This window comes from Pipistrellus hanaki, assembly GCF_964339955.1.
Source record: "Pipistrellus hanaki genome assembly, chromosome: 3".
NCBI lineage: Eukaryota > Metazoa > Chordata > Mammalia > Chiroptera > Vespertilionidae > Pipistrellus > Pipistrellus hanaki.
Window position 1 is genome coordinate 162,990,409 of NC_140505.1, and position 22,972 is coordinate 163,013,380.

Genomic DNA, 22,972 nt, shown 5'->3' on the forward strand with positions numbered 1-22,972 from the left:
CTCACATATTTTAGGTCAGGTGCATATTTCAGCATCTGCTACATATTTTATCCTGCCTATTTACAAAAATAAGAAAATGCAAAACAAACCATTTGAAAGGTTTTCAGTCTCTTGCAAAAGGAAACTTAACATTCTTTTGAAGGAGCTGTACCTTAGAGTGCTTTGAGGATAAGGAATAGCTCAGAGCCCAGGTCTGGTCTGGCCTGATTTACAACTTAATAACTTCAGCTTCTGGAAATAAAGTGGGTTCTTATTTCAAGGCTGAAATACTACCATTTTCTCTGAATACAAGTAATAATTTAAATTCATGATTTCTGTATTATTCATGCAACCCAATTTAATATGAACAGTGTTTCTTATGTTCAGTGTTTATGAATGGTGTGTCTTGAGGGTATACTGAACTTTATAATAAACAGATGCTAAAAGCAACTACCTAGGGTGATACCTTTATAAATAAGTGCCTGACGTATATCACATGTTTCTGGAAAACTGAGTAGAATAGAAAAATAAAAAAAATATATATTAAAAAATATATATTTTATTGATTTTTTTGCAGAGAGAAAGAGAGAAGGATAGAGAGTTAAAAACATCGATGAGAGAGAAACATTGATTAGCTGCCTCTTGCATACCTCCCACCGGGGATGTGCCTGCAACCAAGGTACATGCCCTTGACCGGAATTGAACCTGGGACCCTTCAGTCCACAGGCTGATGTTCTATCTACTGAGTCAAACTGGTTCTGGCAAAATATTTTTCTTAAAATTATAAAAAACTTACTTTAGGAAGATCCATACTTTAAAAATTATCATTTATAAAAGGAGATTCCTTTTTACAGTGGGAGTCAGATTTTGGAAGTAGAGGTATACTGATAATGATTTCTTCCATTTAGACACTAACATGTTTATTATAGAGAATCAGTGTTTTAGGAAATATTACTAACTAAACATCAACTATAAAGAAATAAAGTTTTTATGGTACATCATATAATTCAATAGGAATATATGATATTTGGAATACAACATAAATGTTAATAATTATTTTATGTATAATGCTAAGATAGCTATATAATCAGTGGGCATGAATAGAGATACTAAACTTCTATTGCATAAAACAGAAAACTCCACTATAAAGTTATTTTTCAGAATACTTAAGTGGTGATTGGAATTTATACATAGACCTTTCAGATGGATAAAATGTCATTGTAATGAATATCTCTTTAAAAATATACATTTTTCACTTTTGCTATTTTGTTCCCTCTTTTGATTATTAAATAAGTTAATGAGAGATCATGATCATATAATTGCATACTTTATATTTTATTTGAAATGTATATAATTATTTTCAAAAGAAAAAAACTGGTTACTAAACTTTCAAGAAGTTTATAATTATTTTCAAATATTATTTTGAAAAAATTCTTTACATGTTCTCAAATATTGTACATCAATTCTCAAGAATATCTGCTGATAAGCTTACGTGAGATAAATATGAAACTGGTTAAAGAGTAATTATATGAAGCAATACTTGTAGTTTTCCCAAAGGCTTGTATTTTTAAATGTTCTATATTTTTCAGATTGGAAAAAATGTAAATAGACCTTGCTGACCAGCAACCTGTATTTAAATCCTAATTCTTTGTATTTTTGGTTGAAGGAGTTTGATCAAGTTATTTAATTTTTTTGACTTTACAGCATCCTCTTCAATAGATAGTAACTCACAACAAATTAACCTTTCCATGTAGAGTAAATGAGATAGTCTGCATATGGGCTCAAATCATAATATGAATTCAGAAAAACAATGTGTAACTTCTGCCTGTAGTGTTCTTTTTATTTAAACTTTCTTCAGTTTCAACCTTGTGCTTTGGTACCAGCATAAACTCTGGGTAGTGGTGCCAGCAAGACAGTAACTTCTGGAGGACTCTGAGTGTAAAGAAAAAGAAGAATAAAAAGAGGAGGTTGATTGTGGAAAAGAGTCAAAACCTGCAGAAGTGGAGAAGTGACCCAAACAGGGGTCACTGAGTAAAGAACCTGGATTGAGAGGACTTCCCCAGTCAGATGAGTGTCACTTGCATTATCCTAAGTCTAAGTTTATTTCCTTGGTTGGACTTAGACTGTTCCAGCCAATGTTTCTAAGAGTGTTGGTGAGCACTGGAAATTCAAGATATCTCCTTTGATTTCCTTAAGACAGAGTGGCTTTGTCTTCTCTAGATCACCCTGAAAATCAGGAAAGTCACAGCTATTACGAGTGGGTCCCCCTAATGCGCGTCCCTGGTGAGCTCAGTTTTAAAATACCTGATAAGAGTTTCTAAAAGTTCATTGAAATTTGAGAATGAGAATTTTTTTAAATTTTCATTTAAAAATACTTCTTTCCCAAATATATACTACCCTGTTTCCCTGAAAATAAGACAGTGTCTTATATTAATTTTTACTCCCAAAGTTGTGCTAGGTCTTATTTTCAGGGGATGTCTTATCTTTCCATGCGCTAGGTCTTATTTTCAGAGGATGTCTTATTTTCGGGGAAACACGGTACTAGGGGCCTGGAGCATAAAATTCGTGCACTGTGGGTGGAGGGTCCCTCAGCCCAACCTGCCCCCTCTCACATACTGGGAGCCCTCAGGGGATGTCCTACTGATAGCTGGGGAGTGGGCATAAGTCGAAGTCTGGCCTCCCTTTGTGGGAGGCAACCAGGCTGATCAGAGGAAGGTGCCAGCCCCATCACCCCGCTGCTGCAGCCACTGCCAGTCACCACAGCCACCAAGGTGTTTTCATCAGCATGGACTCCAGTCCCTTCACCAAGGAAAAAATGACAACTTTCTTTAGGCATTTTCAGGATGTGTCTTTTATAGAATATTCATTTCTTTCTTTCTTTCTTTCTTTCTTTCTTTCTTTCTTTCTTTCTTTCTTTCTTTCTTTCTTTCTTTCTTTCTTTCGGCATTTTCAAGATGTGTCTTTCATAGAATATTCATTTCTTTCTTTCTTTCTTTCTTTCTTTCTTTCTTTCTTTCTTTCTTTCTTTCTTTCGGCATTTTCAGGATGTGTCTTTCATAGAATATTCATTTTTCTTTCTTTCTTTCTTTCTTTCTTTCTTTCTTTCTTTCTTTCTTTCTTTCTTTCTTTCTTTCTTTCTTTCTTTCTTTCTTTCTTTCTTTCTTTCTTTTATCCTCACCTGAGGATATGTTTCCATTGACTTTAGAGAATGTGGAAGAGAAAGGAAAAGACAGAGAGAAACATCAAAGTGAGAGGAACACTTTGATTGGTTGCTTCTTGCATGAGCCCTGATCTGGGCCCTAGCCAGGGAGGAGCCTGCTACCTAGGTACATGCCCTTGATCAGGATTGAACCCAGACCCTGCTGTTGGCAGGCTGAGGCATTATTCACTGAGTCAAACTGGCTAGGGCAGGATATGACATTTCTTAGCCCTCCAGCAGCGGACCTTCGCTTTTTTTCTCCAGGAGTGTGGTGGAAAAACCCTAGATAACTGCTTTTTGGATTTTATTACTCAAGTAAATAAGAATATTACCAGTGGCATATGGGAAGCTTAGCCAATTTGCAGTCAGAAAAGGTGTTTCCTCTATAGTTCACACCAATCCCAGGCTGGTCTGTGCTCAGGCCTAAAGCTTTGGCCCTCCAGCTCCCTCTGATCTCGGGCTCCACCCCTGCCCAGGCCTGCCCAGGCTGAAAGCCTCTGGCAGAAGACCCCCAGCTCCCTGCAATCCATCACAGGATCTGCTCCTGCCCCCTCATTCTGATTGCAGACTTGGCCCTGCTCAGGAGCTCCCTGGCTCAGGCCCTTCCCAGGCTGCTCTGGGCCCACATGGCCTTACCTCATGTGGTGCCTGGATGTTCCTGGGTGCCAAGATGTTCCTGGGACACAGGCACTGGGTGCCTATGTATGCAAATTAACCACCATATTTTTGGGTTAATTTGCATACTCATTCTGATTGGCTATCCATGTAGCAAAGGTATGGTCAATTTACATGTTTGTCTATTAGGTAAGATGTGCTTTAGACTTCTCAACCTATTCAACATAATATAATTGAACATCAGCCTCAAAAATTCAGGCCTATAGAAAAAAATATATGTTGTACACACATCCACGTACATTTTCTGGATAGCTCAGACATACCATTATAAACATTTTTATAACTTTAGGTACAGAGTGAGAAAAAAATGAGTTCAGGAGAGGCCCTGTAGCTTAGTTTATTGAAAAGATCCTGATGTATATTTATTTCCTAGTAATACATCATATTCCCCCAAAAGGCAGAGTAGGTCATTTCTGCCACCTCTTCATCTTCCTTCTCTCCACTCCACATATCAAGTATCATAGAAATCTTACTGATTTGTTTTTGTCATAGAACACTGATTCTCTTAGAGGCTTTTTACTTTGCTTCTGTACACAGATGTCTGGACACAGAGTAACATTCGGTTACTCATTGCTGGGTTATTTTTTTTTCCTTGTCCTTATTTCTGAAAGCCTCCACTGCTTCTGAACCACACTACCTTTAACTACCACCTCTGCTGTCAGCAGATTTAATTTATGGCACCATTTCCATCGTCTTATCTCTTCTTATTTCTCTCTACTTTTCTCCTTCTTTGGTGTTTGCCAATGAAAACATATTTCTACCAGTTTGCAAACATTAAACTTTACAGTAATAATGACTTACAAGTATTAGTATTTAGTTACTTTTGAGGTTTAAGAGAAGGGCTTTTGGGATTAGACATGTTTGGTTCTTTTCAAGCATTCATTTATTTAACAAATAGCTGTTGAACCCCTATGATGCACAAAGGACTATGCTAGGTGCTACAGACACAGTGGCCAGTAAGATGGAAATGTTTGAACTCAAAGGAATCACGGTTGTGTTGGTGGTGGTGCTGATATTTAACAATTAATGACTGAAATTGATTATATTTGGAGTTAAGTAAGTATGATGCAGTGGAAATAGAGAGTTTTATCCCAAATTATTTCAATAAATAGATCTGGTGAAATTTGCAAGGAGAGGGAAAATGTCTTGGAAGTAAGAATTAAAGAATAAGAGTGATTAGCTAGGCAAAGAAGAAGAGATCAGCATTTCAGGAAAACAGTAGATAAGATGAAGGGCTTGGCATACTTGAGAAATGAATAGGGCAGTCAGGCTGATAACTGGAGAATAAGGAGAGGGTGGGAAGATGGGGCTAAGAAAACAGGCAGACAAGATTGTGCAGGGCCGAAACCAGTTTGGCTCAGTGGAGAAAGCTTCGGCCTGTGGACTGAAAGGTCCCAGGTTCGATTCCGGTCAAGGGCATGTACCTTGGTTGCGGGCATATCCCCAGTAGGGGGTGTGCAAGAGGCAGCTGATCGATGATTCTTTCTCATCGATGTTTCTAGCTCTCTATCTCTCTCCCTTCCTCTCTGTAAAAAAAACAAAAAATATATTATAAAAAAAAAAAAAGATTATGCAGGGCTTATCATTGGATTATCATTTTGGATTTTTTTCTTAAGAACAAAGAAATTTCAAAGAATTGTTCATTCAAATGGTGCTTCCCCTTAAGTGCCATAATATTGTAAAGATTGCCCAATTTTCCTAAGCCTCGGTTTATAACTCAATAATGGGGATAATAATATATAGCATAACAGTGTGGTGCTTGAAACTAAATGTGATTATGCATAAAAAGTGTTCATTTTAATTTTTAGTATATTAAGTGCTAGATGAATTATGGTTTTTATTATAATTTATTATTTACTATTTTTTAATTTTTATTTATTTTTAATAAGTTTTTATTGTTCATATTATTACAAATGTTCCTTTTTTCCCCCCCCACCATTGCTCTCTTCCACCAGGTTCCCACCCAACCCTCTGCTCTTTCCCCACTCCCCATTGTCCTCATCCATAGGTGCACAGTTTATGTTCAGTCTCTTCCCACATCCCTTTCTCCCCTTTTCCCCAAGAATCATCAGTTCACTCCCCTTCCATACCTCTGATTCTATTATATTCAACAGTTAATATTGTTCATCAGATTTTTTTAATTTCCTTGGTTTTTAGATTCACTTGTTGATAGTTACATATTTGTTGTTCATAATTTTTATTTTTATTTACTTTCTCTTCTGAAAGAACCCCCTTCAGCAATTCATATAATTCTGGTTTGGTGGTGATGAACTCCTTTAGCTTTTTTTTATTAGTGAAGCTCTTTATCTGACCTTCGATTCTGAGTGATAGCTTTGCTGAATAGATTATCTTTGGCTGTAGGTTCTTACTATTCATCACCTTGAATATTTCTTGCCATTCCCGTCTGGCCTGCATGGTTTCTGTTGAGGAGTCAGCTGACAATCGTATAGGTGCTCCTTTATAGGTAACTACCTTCTTTGCTCTTGCTGCTTTTAATATTCTCTCTTTGTCTTTTGCTCTTGGAATTTTAATTATGATGTGTCTTGGTGTGGTCCTCTTTGGATTCCTTTTGTTTGGAGTTCTGTGTGCTTCCTGGACTTGTAAGTCTAATTCTTTCACCAGGTGGGGGAAGTTTTCTGTCACTATTTCTTTCAGTATGTTTTTGATATCTTGCTCTCTTTCATCTTCTGGGACCCCCATAATTCTGATGTTGGTTCGCTTGAAGTTGTCCCAGAGGTTTCTTACATTATCTTCAATTTTCTGGATTCTCTTGCCTTCTAGCTTCTGTGGAGGAGTGTCTTCTGGCTCTTTATGTTCCAAATCTTTGACTTGATTCTTGCAATCTTCCATTCTGTTTTTAGGACTCTGTATAATATTTTTTATTTCAGACAATGTATTCTTTATTTCTTGTTGATCCCTTATCATTTCTTGTTGACTCCTTATTAATTCTAGTTGATCTCTTTTCATATCCTCATAAGTCTTATCCATCTTTTCTAGGAAATTCTTGAAAAACCTTATAAGCGTAGATTTGAACTCTATATCCAGTCGCTTTTTGACCTCCATTTCTTTCGTTTGTGATCTATTTCGTTGTTGCATTTCGCAGTTACAGATGGGACGGGGTTTCAGGGTGGAGCCTACAGCCTTGGCTTCCATCAGCCCCGCTCTATGCGGCTCCTGGGTCTCAGGGTCCTTCAGTACTCGCTGCAAAGTGCCTCTGAGAGAAAGGTGCCCTCGATTTTCGCCTGCTGCCAAACAGTCTAGGCTTTCCCTCAATGAGCCCAGTATTGGGGTTCAGTTCAGTTGGAAGTGGGATTGGAGGTGGCGTACAGAGCAGTCTGGAGCCCCAGTCTCCTTCCCGCCAGGGCAATCCCACAGCACAGCCGACGGTCCCTTCTCTGCGCGCAATGTGTGCGCCGCCTGGACCTCCTTTTGCCGCTTCCCCAGGGTTCTGCCTTACAGCCCAGCTCCCTATGGATGAGCCTGGGTCCCCGGGGTCTGGCCCAGAACTGGGGTTCAGAGCAGTCAGAACTGGGGCCCAACACAGTCGGAGCTTTTATCTCCTCCCTGCTAGGGAACGCCCGCCAGGCACTCAGCCGCCCTCCTCTCTGGCTCTGTCCTCTCTGGGCACCACATGTCTCCGTACCTTGGGCTTTTACAGCTCCTCCGCGCTTCCTTCTGGTTCTCTCCTTGCTTCTCATTGTAGAATTTCCAGTCAGTTGACTTTCCTATAGTTCTGGGTAATGTCCATTTTATATTTTAGTTGTATTTTATTATGAAATTGTTGTGTGTGGCTGCGGCTAGGTGTTTACCTGGGCGCAGCCATCTTGGATCTGACCTATTTTTTTTTTTTTTTTTTTTTTTTTTTTTTTTTTTTTTTTACTTATATATTTTAAACCTTATCACTATTGTACAAGTAAGGATTGCAATCTATTCCTTACAGAGAATGTGACCAAAGCTCAGAGAAGTTATCTTACTCAAGATCATGGACAAATGTTAGTACAGAGTCCTCAACAATCGCTTCCTTCTGGCATCTGTGACCTGGGCTTCCCTCTAAGAGAGGGCCCACCATGCTGCCTGCACTCACTAACCTGTCCTATGCTGTTCTTGCAGAGACACAGCTTTTCCCTCTGTGCTCAGATCCAGGGCAGATATCATTTCAACCAGGAAGATTTAATGATTCCTAGATTTAAAAACAATATTTTTACTCTATATTGATTCTATGTATATATTCAATTATGCCATCCTTCTAAATCTTTAAGGTTTATTCGTTTTCTTGCCTCTCCTCTTTATTTAGCTGGGAGGAGTTTTTAGCAACCCTCAGTCTAACTCTTTATCTATGTGTCCCCAGTCACCTTCACAATGCCTGTCTCAATAGTTTCTTAATAAAGGCTGAATTGAATTGAATGTAGCCATGCCATTTGTATCAATAGCATTTTATGTACTGATTAAAAGACATTATGCATCTCTATCTTCGTGGTAAATAGCAATTTCCTTTCCGTGCTTAGATAGCTATCGTTTTTCCTCTAAATTATGTACTTGAGGATATCTTGGCTCATTCATAAGTATCTGTATCTTATAACTCGAAGTCCTGACATTTCTTCTTTCCAATATCCCCTCACTCTATCTTTCCACCTGGTTGAAGTTAATAAATCAATGTGTTGTCTGTCTTGTTAAGGACTGATAACTAAAGCACGGAACTTGTAATTTCATTATGTTGTACCTTCAATATCTAGCCCATCCATCAGAACTCCGTGTTGTGAATTTACTTCATAGCATATCAAGGGGATGACACAATAGTCTTTCACTGTGGACATGCTAATTCCTCAAATTTATTGTATCTAGATTGTTTGAAGAACATTACAGAGCAAAAACTTCATAGAGTGCTAGCATTTCCCTAGAACAGTGGTCAGCAAACCATAGCTCGGGAGCCACATGCGGCTCTTTGGTCCCTTCAATGTGGCTCTTCCACAAAATACCACAGTCTGGGTGAGTCTATTTTGAAGAAATGGCGTTAGAAGAAGTCTAAGTTTAAAAAATTTGGCTCTCAAAAGAAATTTCAGCCGAGACCGGTTTGGCTTAATGGATAGAGCGTCGGCTTGGGGACTGAAAGGTCCCAGGTTCGATTCCGGTCAAGGGCATGTACCTTGGTTGCGGGCATATCCCCAGTAGGGGGTGTGCAAGAGGCAGCTGATCGATGACTCTCTCTCATCGATGTTTCTAGCTCTCTATCTCTCTCCCTTCCTCTCTGTACAAAATCAATAAAATATATTTAAAAAAAAAAAAAAGAAAAAAAAAAAGAAATTTCAATTGTTGTGCTGTTGATATTTGGCTCTGTTGACTTATGAATTTGCCGACCACTGACCTGGAATAGTTTATTTTCTCAAAATTTTGTCATTAAAAAAATATTTACAATATATTAAATAATTTTGAGTTTAAGGCTAATTTAACTTCTAAAAAGAACAGGTTTCAAATTTTAAACTCTACTTTTCCTGCCACTCCTTTATACACAAGTCAACATTAAAATAATCAAATTTTGATAAGAGGGATCTCTCCTGTCTTCAATTCAGTATGATACTGAATTAAAAGAAATTACTTTTTTTTTTTAACACTTCTACTTCATATCTGGCCTGGCGTTAACTGTTGTGAAGTGTGGGAGGCAATATAAAAATAATTTGAATAAAAATTATTTCAATAATACCACTTGAGTTTATTTTATGTTACACAATTAAAGCATATTGAATCAAACATAAAGATATATACATATTAAACAAGTAGGGATATACCAGTTCCAATAATAATTAGCCTGCATACTCTAAGATATACTTTACACAGGGCAACTGATATAATTTTCCTGTCTTTCTTTCATTAAAATGTATCTGAATGCACAGCAATTTGTCTTTCAAAATTAAATCCAATAGACAGTTCTTACTACCTTCTTGACCTCTTCAACATTACTGTACAGTCCACAGTCCATCACTCAATACTTAAATATTTATGACATAATAAATAATTTTGAGTTTAATTATTTACCTTTGACAACTCTTATTTTCTGTGATTTTTTTCTTTCCAGAAATATACATATACTAGAGGCCCGATACATGAAATATGTCTTCCTTCCCCTGGCTGCTGGCCCCAGCTTCCCTCTGGCAACCAGGACCCGGGCTTCCCTGCCATCCTGCTTCACATGGAAGGTCATCCAGAAGGAGGTCTGGTCTAATTAACATATTATGCTTTTATTATTATAGATATATATTTGAAAGGAAGAAATGCTTCAACCTTAGTCTCACATACTAGCATCACATAGATAGAACATACAATTTATTAAAAATATCTTTGCATTTATGAAGGATACAATTCCTTCGAGTATCCAAACTGTAAAAGATTAATTTAAAACTGCTCTGAGTAACAAAGACTAATTAAAACACAACCTACAGTTCTAGCCAGTTTAGCTCAGTGCACAGAGCATTAGCCTGCAGACCGAAGGGTCTCAGGTTCTATTCTGGTCAAGGGTACATACCTTGGTTTGGTTGCAGGCTCCTTCTCAGTGCTGGCCCTGGTCAGAGAGCATGCAGGAGGCAACCAATCCATGTGTTTCTCTCACATCAATATTTCTCTCTCTTTCCTTCTCTCTTCCACTCTCTCTAAAAATCAATGGAAAAATATCTTAGGGTGGAGATTAAAACACACACAACAACAACAACAACAGCAAACACGACCTACAAGCAAAATCCAATTCAAAGTGTGTTTATAAAACCTTTTACAGTGAAGAGGAACCAAGAGGGTGGCATAGGTAAACGCCCACAACTACATCAAAATTACGACTAAAATAAACAACCATCATCCAGAACTACCGGAAAGCTGGCTAAAGGGAACTACTACAACAGAGAAGTAAAGAAGAAAGCACTTTGAGACTGGTAGGAGGTGTGGAGGTGAGGAACACACTGGTCTGCCAACCACATCTGCTGCTTTTTTAATGGGAGGGAGATGTCCAGAGGAGCAAGGGGCTTCAACTCCACCCCAGACCCCCAGCCCAGGGTCCCAGAGCTGGGAAAACAAGCTCCTAAGAGCAGTAAGAACTACGTGATATAAAAACCAGTGTGGATGGGGCTCAGTGACACAGAGGCTGCTGGAGACCCAACTGTTCCTTTTAAAAGGCTGGCTTCATGAAATGAACTTACAAGTCCCGCTTCCTCTGAGCTACAGCACCAGGGCGAGGCTCTGGGGGAAACATTTGTCTGGCATCAGGGCAGGAACTTGAGGGTGGCTTTCCCCCAGATGGAGGTGCTTGTAAGGATAAATTTTCCTGTGCTGGGACCTCCCATACAGGCTGACTGGCAGCAGGTGATTCCCTAAGATCTTCCTCATCCAATTTACAACCCAACCCAAGCTGCCTGCAGCAGCTTTTTTGCATATGAATGGTCTATTCTTGAAAACTTCAAATAAGCTGCAGCTGGGTCAGGGAGCCTAAAACCTAATATTAGTAAAAGGCCAAAGACCCAGCACCAGCACCAGCCTGCCTTGCTTCACAGCTGGGTCTCTCCTGGGTACATCCAAACCCAAAACAAAGAGGAGGAATCTGCAGATCTCTCTTTAGCTTCTGCTGGGTGGCCTTAGGCTGTGGCTGACTTTGCACCTCCCTGGAGATCCAAGAGCCAGTGTATCCCATGGTCATTGTCAGATGATACCAGATTAGAACTTGATACATCCATAGGCAACACACTGGAGGGGCACCAAAGCCCCACTGAAGCAAGTCCTACTCCATAAGGGTGTCTCCTGCACAGCAACTCTCCCACTGTAATCACAGCTGATCCTCACAGCCAATTGGCCTGGAGGGCAATTCCTCCCAGTGACACTAACAGCAATCAAGGCTCAACTACAACAAGATTGAAAATGTGTTCATTGCAGGAGATGGCTCAGAGAAAAAAGATTTAAGTGTTTGGCACCCCAAGAAAGCCTGGCATTTTTAGACAGAGCCTTGTCTTGAAAATAATTGTGGATGTTGCTATTGGCATCTTAGCAACATGTAGTTAATTAGACTATAATGGCCAGAAGGCCAATGCATTGAGAGGATTATACTGACAAAGTGCATCCAGCCTGAATTAAGAGAGTGAGGCTCTTCAAGATGTGTGATGGCCTTAGGTTTCTTACATTTCTACTGGAAACAAGCCTTGCTTTTCAGATGTGGCCGAAGAGATGAAAGAAATGAAAGGAATACTCAGACAGTGAAATCAGAATTAGGAATTGGGGAGCTGGTCCTAGCTAACCATCAAAGAAATATTCTTTAACTTCAGGACAAGCTTTCTTGCAAAATTGCCAGCAGGAATTCACAGTTGCTATGGCCAGTGACTAATATGTGCCCCCTTTTTTCTTTCTGAATGGAAGGGTAGGTTGTGATTAATATAATTATACTTCTGAATATATGTACTTATGCACTAAAGATTGGTAATTCAAAATTAGATATAGCTTCACATGCTCTATTATCATTTTATTTTGGGGGAAATTTATAGGAGTGTATAATTTAGGTCAAATTAGGAAAGCATTTGTCACTCTTATGTTTTCCAAAATATTCTGATTTTTAAACAGAGATTAGAGGTTTGTACATTAATTGAATTGGACTGAGGAATGAAGTTCATAATATATGCTGCCAGAGGCTACAAAAATCACATTGCAGTCAATGATCTCAACCCAAATGGATAATTTGCAGAAGTTCATATATTCCCACATTGAACAATTTCAAGAAAACCTGTTGATCCCAGGTTCCCTAGCACTGCAATAAATGGTTTACAAAAATTAATTCTGAAAATCAGTGCAACGTCATACCTGCTGCTTGCCCATATCTGTGCTTGAAGCCACCATCATAAAATAAGAACTTCTCTTTCCCTTCTGACTTTCTAATCTCAAAAGCCAGTCTCTCATTGTCAGATCTTGACTTAGGACACCTGGAAAGGGATTCTTATGTGATTCAGAGGAGAAGGTAAATAGTGAAGAGAACGTAGAGTTGACAACAGACCATCTGATGAATAGGAAAAAAAAAAAAATCTGATGCATAGAGAAGACATATGTGATATATGTGATTACTTTAGAATATGTTGCTAGTTTCAAATTTATGGTTGTTGAAAGTTATGTCAGCCAGGAAACAAGTCATCTATTTATTAGCATGAAAAATCCACCAATGAAATCTCTCTTAGTATAAAAACATTTTTAAATTATTCTGATATATAACCATTCTGCAATTTGTAATGAGGGCCAGCCAAGGGAATTCCAAGTGGTGAAACTCCTCCAGAACAAAATATTGCATGTAAACATAACAGATAAGATACAATCATTTTAGGTCAAGAATTTTAAGGGTGAAACCTCAATGTTTGCCAAAGCTTTGGGTGATTCATTTATTTATACTGCTACATAGAAATATTTCATAGATTTAAAAAATATTACTTTGGAAAATTGCTCTTAATATAATTTCAACAGTTAAATATTCTTGAATTCCCAACTTTCTATTTTTAAAAGAAACAAACAAAAAAGCCTTCAGTTTTTGCTTTAGGAAACTTTATTCTATGTGAACCAAAGATGTGTTTTTATAGAGTAATGTCTCCATCTTGTGGTGTTTTAAGATATTGCTGTTAAAGGTATTGAAGAATATCTTTTATATCTATAAATGGTGTGGAAGTACTTCTATTTTTATTGTACTGTCTCTCAGTCAGTGAGAAATGTAGTCAACAAATGAGCATCCCCATTCCCCCCAATCATTTAAAAATGGTTTTGTTTTAGAAAATGCTTACTACATAGAAGGCATTTAGTAAGTCTCATACTACTTAAAACGAATTTGTTTGTGATTATTGTCAGCTTCTCTATTATAAAGGTAAGTTACATAAGAATGGAGACATTGTTTTGTTTACAGATTAATCTCCAGAGCCGATGGCCTATGGCAGTTCTGGGCACAGAGTCAATCCCACAAATACCTAATGGATGGATCAATGAATGCAGATGTTACTGAACAGACACTTTCTATCTTGTAATTTCAAGACAAATCAGTTCCAGCCTTTTCCAGTTTTGTAACAAATCATATAAATCAGAACTTGTTTGTTTCAAACAACCAAATTGGAATGTTCTAAGAGATTTTAGTGTTTTGTTTCTTTTTTTAAATCAAGTATTTTGGTAAAATTACCTAGTTTAGATAATATACAGATGACTTGATTTTGTTTAAATTAATTGGATTTAGAAAATACGATTGTTTGTAACTGAATTAACTCGTTCACTCTGATTAATACAGTGTAGTGGATCAGACCAATTTTCACTTCTTGCTTTCTTAGCAGAGTGGATTTGGGAGAAACTAAACTTTCTGAGCACCAATTTTCCTTTTTTTTATATTGGAGATAATAACAACCTCTTTTGTAGCACATAGGCAAACCAGAAATGTGAGCTTTTAACAATTAGAATATTTGAATATTTAAAAGCAACAGGTTGCCTCCAGCAAGTGAATCAGTTACTAAACATTTAAGGGAGATATATTTTGTCAGGTTTCATGCTAGTCTTAGAAGTACAAACATGTTTGACATAGTCTTCCTTCTCAGATGCTTATAACTGGTTGAACTAAAATAATTAAGAAAAAAAAATATTATTTATTCTGCTTGGAAATTCCAGTTACTTCCAAGCCCTGACATTTATTAAAATAACTTTATTAAATAATAATTTTTGGAACCTTATAATGTAAATAATTAATATGTTAGTATTATAGTTTAGAAACACAGAGTAATATTTTTAGTAAATTACAATAAATTTTCAATCCTACAAAATGCTTTTCCTTTAAAAATTATATTATAATCATCCTGAATAAGCAGAACTCATGACATAATAACACAGACACACACACACATACACACACACACACACACACACCTCCCCCTCCCCCTTCCCTGCTATTATCCCTTTAAGATGTATTCAGTTAGGGTAAAAATTTCTTTGCACTGTATAAAAACTTTTAAGGGTTCCGTTTTTTCATGCCTGTTTACAGGTAAGTCTTTCAAGACAATTTAGTTCACAGTGAAGGAAGAGCTGTCATACTTTAGTAATTGGAATGTCAAAAAAACCACACACAAAAAAAAAAACTTGATTGTTTTGCCCTGATTGTCTCAGAGTTGTTTTAGGTTCTCCACAGCTAGCTTCAATATTGCTTTCATCATATTCAGGAGAGAGGGGAGGAGGGGAGGTAAGGCGAGTGAGCAATCTCTACCTACAATCTTTTCCAAGGTTTCCACCTTGGCAGCTGGCTAATGCCAACTCTCCCCAGGGATGCATGGGTTTTTTCACTGAGTCCTTCTCCCCCGAAGTTCCCTGATACGGATGCCTGTTCGTGACCTTCAGGATCAGGAATTACACCTCCAGCTTCTTTCTGGACCTTGATTTGTGAGACATCATTCCTGGGAAATATTTGTACAACTTACGTCTGAAAATAGAGTGAAAGACTATTTCACGACAATAGTATTCCTTGAATCTTAACAGTCTTAATTCTTAGATCCAAAACAGTCCATCAGCCATTTTCCTGGTAGGAGGCATACCCCAGTTGAAAGGGAAACCAAACCCAAATCCAGCTTGGCTGCCTGCCATCACAAAGCCAAACTCCTGAGAAGGAAAGTGCCGGCAACTTGAGAAGAGAGGGGGCTGATGTCCTCAAGAACCCATCTTAGCAATTCAGGGTAGGTAGAGGTTTTATAACAAGGGAGTGGGAAAGCAGAACAAAGAAATCAGAGGAGGGTTATGGACATGCAGGCAATGTCCCCGCTGGTCTCAATATGGATTTTCATGGTCTTAGGGTTGGCCGTCTGGATTCCTGTGTCTGAGCAGTCGGCCAGGCTGCTCCTCAGGCTCACACAGGGACTGAAACTGCTAATTCCAGTAAAGTATACTTAGAAAATAAACTTTTAACTTGTAAACTTTAGTTTTAAGAGAGAAACATCAGGTTGGAGTAATAATCTGCGTTGAACATCCATAAAGATTAAATTGGGTTTTGTTAATACACTCTTATTTTAGGTTCTAGTCTATCGTTAGTTAGACTCATATCAACAGAATAGGGTGTTCACTCCCTGTTACAGAAGGTGGTTTTTGCTTTCTGATACGTTAGTCAAGCGTCAGTCTGCACATCTCAGGCAACACATTTCTAACCAATACCTACCATTGAGGCCTTCCTCTATAGGCTTGGAGTGAAAAGGACACCAAATCTCCCATTTCTCAAGAAAGAAGGCTCACCATAAGGCAAAAGTCCACCTCAAAGAAAATGTCTTTGTGAAAATTGCACTTTATGTTACGCTACAGGCCTGGTGCACGAAATTTGTACATGGGGGGCGTGTCCCTCAACCAACCTGCACCCACTTCAATGGGACATTCCGCCAACCCGGAACTGCTGGCTCCTAACCAATCACCTGCCTGTCTGACTGATCACCTCCTAACCACTCCCCTGTTGGCCTGATTGACACCTAACTGCTCCTCTGCCAGCCTGATCACCCCCAACTGCCCTCTCCTGCAGGCCTGGTTGCCCCCAACTGCCCTCCCCTGCTGGCCATCTTGTGACAACATGGAGGTGGCCATCTTGTGGCAGCCATCTTGTGATGATGTGGGGTGATCATATTATGAGGGTGTGAGGGTCAATTTGCATATGACCTCTTTATTATATAGGATTATCAAAGTGGGTAATGGGGTTAAAGAATTTTAGAAGCAGTTCTTACAGATATCTTTTGAAATATTTGTATTTTGGTTTGGCAGTTTATGTTGGTATAGCTATCACAAGTTGTGCTTCCGTGTACAATTCTATTTTAACACTCAGTGTACATCTGATCTGATGTACTATGCTGTGGGAAAGTTTAGCTACTATCCCAGTAAGCAAATAGCTGCTTCAATGCTACATCTTCTTCAAGAGTTGAGCAACATTAAATCCAAGGAACATAATTAATTTTTAGCATTATCCAATGGTATGACTTTTTTTTCCCAATGTCAGTGCATGTCTGAAGTTTGATTTTAAGATAAAATTATTTCTACTCACCATATTATAGATATTTTACATGCATAGAATAAGTCCTAACATTTTGAAAGAAGTGGTCTGTTAATAGATTATCAAAGGCCCAACAGAAAACAAGCTTGATGTTTGAAAGAGACTATCAACTGCATAAGTGGACATTTAATGATGTGTGCATCAGGCAGCAGGAATGAGAAAAGTCTGTGTGAAATGCAATGATATAAATTAAAGTACAGAATAAAAATAAAGGAGCATAATCAGGAACATTTATAAGTACAACGAGTCCTTAAACTGCCAAGTGTCTGAAAGAACCAAGGCTGCAGAGACATCTTTTGCCCTTTTATAGAATCCTCTGGGGACAGATCTAATTGAAAAGAATTCAGAAGAAAAAAGAATCAATAGACTTTAAAAATTCTGAGGTGATTATCTGGCTCGATTAATTTGGTTGTCCTTTTAAAAATTTAAGGCAAATGATAAGGTAACTTAATTAAAGGATCAGAAGTTCTCACAATAATAAATATTAATAAATACTGAAACTATCCTTTTAGTCACCTTTCTTTTTTTTCTGATTTTTTTTTTTACATTGAGCCAAATGTAATTTAAAACAGCTAGATGATGAGACAAAATTTGAAATGTGTATATTTCTGACAATTAGGCCCAAATATTATTTTAAAAGGGAGTAGGGATTAGGAAATGGTAGGGACTGGAATACATCATGTTAGGCAAAGTCTACTTATTTCAACACAACCAAATCAATTAACTTGTAGCCCCTGTTAGCGTAAAAGTCCCTAAAGTTTCTACATCCCATTTTGTGTAGCCTTATTATGAAAATTGAAGTTCAACGTTGAAGTTAAAAAAAAGCTGTAGGCTTAGTAGTAGTGCAAGTGAATTTTGATTAGTCAGAGGGCAGCTCCCTATGAGATCTTACAAATAAAGCAATTTATAGTGAACACTCACATTTATAAATGGGTCATCCAAATCTTCCTTTATATTTGAGAGAAAGTTTGATATTTCTTAGCCTAAGAAAATTCTGTACCTGTTTAAAACAAAAAATGGTTAAAATTTATTCTTCCAGAATAATCCTTAAGGGAAAACCACATTTCCCAAGGAACAAAATTACAATCTGCTGTCATGAATACTTTAGTTAATAAAGTTATACTTGTTAAATGGTTAACTTTATAACTGCAGTGCTGGATAATTATGACAGAAGCATGTCCAATTATTTGTTGCAGGACAGTTGGGCCATCTACACCCTGACATAAAAAAGTGCAAGAGAAAATAGAGTATGTGTCCTGTGTTCTTGGTAGCTTAATTAAGGTAAGGGACATCAGAAAGTCTGAAGAGGGTCATACTCATGTCTGTGAGCTACAACTACAATATGCTTTTCCAGTAGGAAGAGAAGACAGAAACTCCTCATGGCATGTAGGTGAAGTCACTAGCTCTAGTCTCAGTGAACTTTGCTTTCCATAAACTTAAACATCTGCACCGGATAATTTTAAAATGTGTGATAATGTCCCTGTGATCATGCTCACTCTATAACCCTTACCCTGGAAATTCAGCACACATTCGTAGCTGTCTCTCTTCCTGGAATCCTGCCTTTTCTTCTCTGTTTCAAAAAATAAATAATAATTTTTGGACAGGTAGCTATGACTAGTATACATACTTTCCCACATCCCATGTCCCACTTTCATCACTTGGCATCTACCAATGGTACTCTTCTTCAGGTGAGGATATTTACGCTGGTACAAATACCTTCACCAATGAGCTTGCATGCATATATACATAACCCATAGACACAGACAATGGGGTGGTGAGGACTGGGGGAGAGGGCAGAGCAGGATAGAAGTGAGCCGGAAGAGATTAATTGGGGGTTGGGGGTTGGGGAGTGGGGGAGGAGAACCTATGTTATACTTTCAACACTAAAGATTAAAAAAGAACCAAGGAAACTATTCAAAATGCCTCTTGACAATCTTCCACAAGGTCCCAATAAGGTCTGCAGGAAACACCACAGCTGGCGTGCTGCTGGTGGACAGCAGGCTGGCTTCCATTAGAGCTCCAGCTAATCACTCCGTGGCGTGCAGAGCCTGTCCTCTTCAATTTCCAGGCATATGTTAAACACAAATACTTAGTGCTTTGCCCCAAATGTCAAGCTTTTGGTCCTTTGCCTCAAGATTCTGCTCTCCAATTTCTAAGTCTCCTGGCAACTGTGATGTTCAACCTGGTGTCTTCTGAATAAAATCACTTTCAGTTTGGGCTCTAAGCCACCATAATAAAGCAGACCAAAAGTGGCTGCAGGGTCAAAGTTGGGTGAGCGTGGAGCCCACATTGGATTTCTCTTGGATTACTGGCCACTATCCCTCAGTTTCTGGAATATGTTGTTGCTCGCCAGTGCCATGGAATAGTTTTCAGCTCCACCTCAGCTTTCCTAATTGTTATTAAATTGAGGGTCGGGTTATTAGACTCGAATTACTCCATCACACACAGAAGTGGGAGTCTGGTCTGTATAGCCTATCCTATGTGCCTTGCTATTGTCTAAGCAACAATTCAGGGCCCAAGTTGTTTGACAGTTACATTCAGGGCTTAAGCTGGTATAAGAATTTGTTTATCTCTGAGATCTCTCCCTTTAAAAAAAAAAGAAATATTTTTTATTAATTTCAGAGAGGGAGAAGGAGAGGAAGAGGGGAAGGGAGAGGGAGAGGGAGAGGGGACAGAAACATCAATATCAATGATAATAGAGAACCATTGATCAGTTGCCTCCTACACGCCTCCCCGCCCCCCCACTGGAGATCAAGCCCACAACCTGAAAAACTGACCTCCTAATTCATTAGTTGACACTCAACCACTGATCCACACCAGCCAGGCTGAGAGATCTCTCCCTCTTTCTCTTTCAAAATTATTGCTTTCATTCAGTTAGCAACATGTTTAAATAATTAGTCTTAGTATATTTTATTTTGTGTTGTAGTTGTATCAATAGAGAAAGTTGTTTGGGTAATTCTAATTTGCCAGGTAATTAGAAACAAAAGTGCTAACTCCATTTTCTACACTAATGCTGGAATCATGAATCTAAAAAATAATGTGAGCATATTGCTCCCATCTTTCAGATTGATTAATACCTCTCCAAATCAGTCTAAATCCGATGCTCCTCCATGGCATACACTGGCTCTTCAATGAGCCAGGGGTGCCAGCCTTTCCACTCCTATTTTGGGCAACGTCTTTATTTTTAATTCTTCCTTCTCAAAAATGCTCCAGCTTACCATGCTGCTTCATAGTCCAATGTCTTTATTTTTGTTCCTTATTTTCAGGAGAATTAAACAGTTTACACTTTCTCCATCAGATAAATAAAACCTCTTATTTCAAGTACCAATTCTAAGAAGCTTTTCTGGACAATGCTCTAACACACACACACACACACACACACACACACACACACACACACACACAAAACACTTTGCATATTTCTCTACATTATATTCACTACAATTTTAGATGCTGTGCCATAGAGTTTCCAGTCTTATTTTTTTCCCCTCCTACTAGATCTTAAGATTGTAGAATGGTCCCTTTACTAGTACATCTGGTCTGTTACACACGATAGCTGCATTACACATACACCAAAATATTATTTGGCTTTAATAGTCACCACTGGAGAAATAATGTCTGACAATAACTCAGTCATTAGGTCTTATGTTTTTTTTTTCTTTTTTAATTGCTCAGGCTGTCATAATAAGTCATTTATATCATTGTCTACTTAATCTATTGAGATCATTTTTATTGAATAGAAATTGATAAAAATAGCCATATCATGGCCACTCATAAACTCTTTATATTATCTATGTTGGATTACTCCAGAGGGCATTTAAACACTCAGCTACTAGATTTAAATATTTTGCAAAATGTTCACCAAGTCTTAATATTATTTAAAAAGAAATGTTGCTATATAAGATAGTATAAATTATAATACTCCTTCAGTGTCCTAAAAGAGATTTCAGACAAGGTGAGATTATCCACATAAGATTAACAGTGTACTTTATGATCATGTTGAACATACTTTACCTTTGGTTAGCCCATGTTTTCTGTTTTTATAATTGCAATTGGGAAATTTATGTTATGATGGCAAATTGTAAACAGTGTTAGTAGTCTGACTTTGTATTTGACACAGAAAAGGTTTTCAGGACATGGCTTAACCTTCCTATCTATTGATATCTCTTTTCTAAATTATGATTCTCATGAATATCCTCCATACTTTTTGCTTCTCACGTATCTCTCATAAGCAACTCTTAAAATAGAACAAATGTTTTATAATGTGGTTGATTGAATTCTTTCAATCATGACTACGTTTTGCATATGTATTCAGTGTTTTTAAACTTTGTCCCAGTGGTTTTAAATTTAGAGTGTACAAATTGACACATATATTCTATGCTCTTTCATGGTGATTATACCCTATTGAACTCTTTTCATCTGATACGTCTACTTGATTAGTCCTATGGCAGTTTGCTTTTCTTATCTAATTTCTGATTGTGCTTTCCTCTCATCAATATTCTTGATCCATCTTTACCATTAGAGTTCCATTTTAGTTCCCTCTATTGTTTGATTGCTTCCAATACTCATTAGTACCTAATTTATTCTATTGTTACACACAGTTCATGCATTTTTACATATCTTAAAACTTTTAAAACTTATATTAAGTGATTTTATGCTGAAAATACAAAAACGTACAGTTCCTATAAGTACTTTCCACCTTATTGTAAACTATAAGCAAGCATTATGTTTGCATTCATAGGTTTGGATGATCATATAAAATACTTGCCTATTAAAACTTGAATGAAAGACATTAGTGCTTACATACTAATATATTTTTAAAAAATTATATATATTATTTTCTTAGCAATGTCAGGTTCTTAATTCTTAAGCGGTAATAGGTATATTTTTATGGTTTCATTTTTTTTTTTACCTGCAAAACATCTCTCTCTTATCAGTTCTCATACAACTTATGTTTTTGCATAGTATTTCATTAGACTAAGATATATACAACAATGGATATAGTAAACATGATTATTTTTCAACTTCTAAAGTGAAGATATAGTAATTAGATTAAACTTTTAGTAAAGGAATTATAGTACTTGATTTCATTGTGAACCAACAAACACATGAACCAATGCCCAATATCATGTAAAACACAACAAAGAACAGGTGCTGGTGAGGATACGGAGAAAAGGGGATCCTCATATACAATGGAATTGTAAACTGGTTCAGCCACTATGGAAAAAGTATGGAGATCCCTGGAAAAATTAAAATTAGAGTTGCCATACAACCCAACAATCCCACTTCTGGATATTTATCCGAAGAAAACAAACATACTAATTTAAAAAGACATGTATTCCTATGTTCGTTGCAGTTTCACTTAATAGCCAAGCTATAGAAGCAACCTGGATGCCCATCAATAAATGAATAAATAAAAAAGAGATGATACACATGTTGAATATTAGCCACACACACACACACACACACACAATAAATAAAATCTTGCCATTTGTGACAACATGAATAGGCCTAAAGGATGTTTTGTTGGGTGCAATAAATCAAACAGAGAAAGACAAATACCATATCATTTGACTTATATGTGGAATAAAAAAAAATGAAAAAAAACAAAACAGAAATGTACTCATAGATACAGAGAACAAACTGATGGTTGCCAGTGGTCAAGGGTGGATGATAGGCCACAAAGATGGAAGGGATTAAGAGATAGAAACTTTTGTTTGCAAATAGGTCAGAGACGTAAAGGACAGCATAGGGAATATAGTCAACAATATTATAATAACATGGTTATAATAATCAGCACTTACTGTGCTGATTGAATTCTTTATAAGGTGTATAAATGCAGAATAACTATGTTGTATCCCTAAAACTAATATAATATTGGATGTCAGCTATATATTAAAAATAAATATGTTCTTAGAAAGCTGTATAAACATTTAATAAACATATGGCACTAAACTTGAAATTTTTAAATATAAAATTAATATAAACGTGATTTAAAGCAAGATGACAATATCTGACCTCTTGAAAATGATGTAGGAAAGTGAAATGAACACCAGCTATTTTTCAGAAATGAAGGT